Source organism: Penaeus japonicus, unplaced genomic scaffold (genome assembly GCF_977035675.1).
Source record: "Penaeus japonicus unplaced genomic scaffold, GWHDUDI00000001_assembly GWHDUDI00000019, whole genome shotgun sequence".
Taxonomy (NCBI): Eukaryota; Metazoa; Arthropoda; class Malacostraca; order Decapoda; family Penaeidae; genus Penaeus; species Penaeus japonicus.
In genome coordinates this window covers 5,519,185-5,524,600 of record NW_028234421.1, presented here as the reverse complement: position 1 = coordinate 5,524,600, position 5,416 = coordinate 5,519,185, and positions in this window count along the sequence as shown.

Sequence of the window (5,416 nt, the reverse complement as noted above, 5' to 3'; positions counted from 1 at the left end):
GCCTGAAACCTTTGTGTTCGAAGCCTTTGAAGCACTGAAGCTCCGAAGCCTCAAAAGAGAACCATCTTCCCGCCAGTATCGACAATGACTCCTTTTTTTCTTTTTTCCTCCGTCTAACTTTTTTTTTCTCTCTTTTCTCTCTTTTTTATTCTTTGACGAAATCATTAGTTGGTGATTTTTTCTCGTGCTTCTTTCTCTCCGTTGCGTTGGATAGTAGTTCCAAAAAGAAAATCGAGGTAGGATCGATTTCGTCGCTGACAGAAGCTCATCAGTGTCCCCAGCGTTTCACATAACTCGCTGACGTCATCGCACTGTTGTGAGTACCCAGCGTATCCGTTTTGATTTTTTTCTCTCGCTCGAAGAAAGAGAAAGAAAGAGAGGAAAGGGAGAGTAATCCCTGTCTCTCATAGAAACTTCTCTTTCTCTCACACGCCCCAAAAAAAAAAAAAAAAAAAAAATGAAGGCATAAGCCATTCCGCATCACATCACGAAATGTTGCGCGCGTTCTTCTATGATGAATCTCATTCTCCATCTCCTTCACAACATCTGCAACCGAGATGGACGAACCGACATGTTGCAACGAAATGTGTACAATAATAATACGCACTAACACCATGTGTTGCAATTACAGGACTAACGGTAAAGGCCGCTACCAAGTTTTGAGATGGCTAAGTGTTGAATGAACGACAGCTGGACAGAGGAATGGTGAATGCAAGCTTGATGGTGACACTATAATACAATGTCACGGTCGCTCTCCACCCCCCCCCCCCCTCTCCCCTCCCCTTTGTGTTGTGGTGTGGATGAACTCGCTTGTGTACCTCTTGTATATTTCTTTTTTTATGAGAAAGAAGAATAGGAGGAGAGTGAGATGAAAGGTAGTCCTTCTTTGAGCATTGTCATATTGCAGATGATTATTGATTTCATGAGTGAGTTAACTGAAAAAGGATTTTGTTTTTTTTCATGATGGTAAGATCATTGTTAGCATGATTATCAGTTTTTTTTATAATACCAATATCCTCAGAATTCTCATAGCATTGCGCAAAAATAAATGCTGAAGCATACCACATATATACACTATAAACAAGACGCGAGTCATTAAGGAAAGAGTCAGTAACGCGAAAACACACACACACACACACACACACACACACATACACACACACACACACACACACACATATATATATATATATATATATATATATATATATATATATATATATATATATATATATATATGTGTGTGTGTGTGTGTGTGTGTGTGCGTGCGTGTGTGTGTGTAGATGCAAGAAACGCAAATATACACAAACACACTTCGAAGCACGTATGAGTGTGTGTGTGTGTGTGTGTGTGTGTGGTTGTGTGCTGTATTAATGCAAACACACAAACAAAAGTATACACAAACGTACTCACAAAGTCGTATAATCAAACACACACACACAAACACTAATACACACACACATACATAAATACACACACACACACACAAGCAAGCGTGTCTGTGTATATTTATGTGTGTGTGTGTATATGTGTGTGTATGTGTATATGTGTGTGTGTGTGTGTGTGTGTGTGTTTATTTACTTTCAATGATCTACCATGGTTCTATTCACTCTTTATCCCACACCCAAGTCACGTACCTCCCGGAATAGCGGTTTCCATTATCTGTCTATCTGATTTTCTGTGGAATGAAAAGAGGAGGGAGAGGGGGAGTGGAGGGAGGGAGGGAAGGAGAGATTAAGGAGAGAGGAGGGGGGGCGATGGAGGGAGGGAGGGAAGGAGATATTAGGGAGAGAGGAGGAGGAGGAGGAGGGAGAAGGTGAGAATTATAGAGAGTATATGGTTGAGAGGAAAAGGGGAGGAGGGAAGGGGAGAGAGAACACACGGAGGGAGAGAAGAAAAGGAGGGAGGGAGGGATGGACAGAGGAAAGGAACGAAGGGAAGTGAGAAGAAAGAGTAGGAAGAGAAAGAGGAGGTATAGGGAGGGAGAAAAGGAGATTACAGAGAATATACGGCTGAAAGGAAAGGAGAAGTCAGGGAGGTGGATGGGGATGGGGAGGAGATAGGGGGAGGGGAGGGGGGGTTGGAGAAGGATTATTATCACAATAATCCAGCTGTATCACGTGCTATGGGAGAAGCAGGTTGGTGATGGGTGATGAGCTGCTGAACGCGAATTACGGTAGTTATTCATGGGGCTTTGTTGTGGGAGGGGGGAGGGGGTGGGGGTGGGAGTGAGGGAAGGGGGTGGGGGTGGGAGTGAGGGGTGGGGGGTGGGAGGGTGTTGTAGGAGGGAAGGGAGGGTGGGAGGGGAGGGGGTAAAGGCGGAGGTTGGGGAGGGGAGGGGGGTAAAGGCGGAGGGAGGGGAGGAGAGGGAGTAAAGGCGGAGGGTGGGGAGGGGTAGAGGGAGAGGGGGTAAAGGTGTAGAGGGAGGGAGAGAAGAGGAGGGGTAGAAGTAATAACGAGCGGCTGAGGGAGGGAGGGAGGGAGTGGAGGGGTAAAGAGAAGAGGGAGTAAAGTAGAAGGAATGTGGGATTTAGCGATAGGGAGGTAGGAGAAAAAGAGGGAAAAGGGAGGGAGGGAAAATGAAGAAGAAGAAAGGAAAAGGGAGGAGGAGAGAAGGAAGAAGGAGAAGAGAGTGAGGGAAAAAGAAAGGGGAAGAGAGGTAGGAGAGAAAGAGGGAGAAGGGAGGGAGGGAAAAAGAAAGGAGAAGGGAGGAAGAGGAAGAAGAGAGGGAGAGTAAAAGAAAGGAGAAGGAAGGGGGAGAAGGATGGAAAGGAAAAAGAAAGAATGAAAGAGGAAGAAGGAAGGAAGAGGAAGAAAAGATGAAAACAGAAGGCAGAGAGTAGATAATAAATAAATGATAAAGAATGATAAAAAACGAGTGAATTAAAAGAAAGAAGGGAGAGGAAATAAAGAAGAATAAAAAGAGACGGAAAGGGAATGGGTAGAAAGTGAGTGAAAGTGATCGAAAGTGAGAAGGCAAATAGACAAAATAAGATTAACGCATTATTGTTGATTTTCCTTTCGTTCTTTCGTCTTTTCTTCCATGGATTTTCGCCCTCAGTGGAATTAGGTAATAACCAGTAACAACAAAAAAATAAAGATAGTAATAATAATACATGACTAGTTAATAGATAATAATAATCACAATAATGAAAAGAAAAAAAAGATAGATAAATTATAACTATAACCAATAAAGAACGATATTTACAACAACAACAAATTAAAACAAAAACAAAAACAAATAAAAAAATAGACGTCGACGAAGATGATAAATATTTTCTTCTTCTTCTTCTTCCTCTCCCTCTACCGTGACGTCATTGAATCTCCATCCTTGTCACCAAGTGTGTTGTCACGTCATAACGTCAATCATCTTTGCTAATGCAACTTCTGCAATCAGTTCTGTAGATAATATAGTGTTGATAATGGTGTTGGGATAAATTACGTCACTTCATCACACTGTCATCACATTGTCATCACATATTCACTATATTCTGTCATCATTATTTGGCTTTCTCTTCTGCATTATCATCTTTTGAATTACGTTCATCAGTAACTCACTATGTCATTATCAAAATTCGAATCAACGGATTATTATAATCGAGTTTTTTTACGATTAAGTTGATATACAGAATTTGATCAAGGAACATTCTATGATATTTAAGAAATGAGCTTTCAACTAATTTATAGTGCAATGGTTGTTATTGTCATTAGCAACTGTGGTGTTAGTATTGTTATTGCTAATAATGTCATTAATATCATTATGGTTATCATCGTTATTATTGTTATCATTACCATCATTATTATTGTTATCATTATCACCATTATTATTGTCATCCTTGATATTATCATAATTATCATCATCATTATCATTATTACTATCATTATCAATATGATTATTATCATGATCATTATTAACATTACTACTGTTATTTGTCGCTATTATCATAATCATCATCATTATCATTGTTCTTATAATTATCATTACTAATATTACTATCATCATTATCATCATTATTACTATATCTATCATTATCATCATTATCATCATTATTACTATATTTATCATTATCATCATTATCGTTATTCGTAGTATTAGTATGAACATTAACATCACATTATAATCACCCTTACCATTATCATCATTATCCTCCTCAACCTAATCATCATCATATTCACCTTACCAGTACCTTACGCTCACTCCTCAACACAATCAACATTACAATCACCATCATCATCACCATCATCATCACTATCACCACCACCAACCACGTCTCCATGACAACCAACATCAAAGTATATAAACAAAAAAAACGGAATCTTTACGACAGGATATAAATCATTTCCTTCATTATAGAAAAAGCCAATAAAAATGAGATCAAGTAGAGAAATGAAGCGAAATGATAACACGGAAGAGATGATATCAAACAAAGAATAAAAATGAGATGGAAGAGAGAGGAGAGAAATGAAAGAAGAAAATGAATTTCGACTAATTGACTTCCTTCCCAAAATATACCGCAAATGGCAGACATTTCTTTTATGGAACTAATCAAGGAATATTTAGCTTATTAGACGCAGAGGGACTGGGGTGGTAATGAGGGTAGTTTTTTTCAATCTTGCTCTCTCTCTTTCTCGTTCGCTCTCTTGCACTTTGTTTCTCTCTCTCTCTCTCTTTCTCTCTTTAACTCTCACTCTTGTACCCTTACTTTCCTTCTCTCTCTCTCTCTCTCTCTCTCTCTCTCTCTCTCTCTCTCTCTCTCTCTCTCTCTCTCTCTCTCTCTCTCTCTCTCTTTTCTACTTTCCTTCTCTCTCTCTCTCTCTCTCTCTCTCTCTCTCTCTCTCTCTCTCTCTCTCTCTCTCTCTCTCTCTCTCTCTCTCTCTCTCTCTCTCTCTCTCTCTCTCTCTCTCTCTCTCTCTCTCTCTTTAACTCTCGCTCTTGTACCCTTACTTTCCTTCTCTCTCTCTCTCTCTCTCTCTCTCTCTCTCTCTCTCTCTCTCTCTCTCTCTCTCTCTCTCTCTCGCTCTTGTACTCTTCCTTTCCTTCTCTCTCTCTCTCTCTCTCTCTCTCTCTCTCTCTCTCTCTCTCTCTCTCTCTCTCTCTCTCTCTCTCTCTCTCTCTCTTTAACTCTCGCTCTTGTACCCTTACTTTCCTTCTCTCTCTCTCTCTCTCTCTCTCTCTCTCTCTCTCTCTCTCTCTCTCTCTCTCTCTCTCTCTCTCTCTCTCTCTCTTTAACTCTCGCTCTTGTACCCTTACTTTCCTTCTCTCTCTCTCTCTCTCTCTCTCTCTCTCTCTCTCTCTCTCTCTCTCTCTCTCTCTCTCTCTCTCTCTCTCTCTCTCTCTATATATATATAACTCTCGCTCTTGTACCCTTACTTTCCTTCTCTCTCTCTCTCTCTCTCTCTCTCTCTCTCTCTCTCT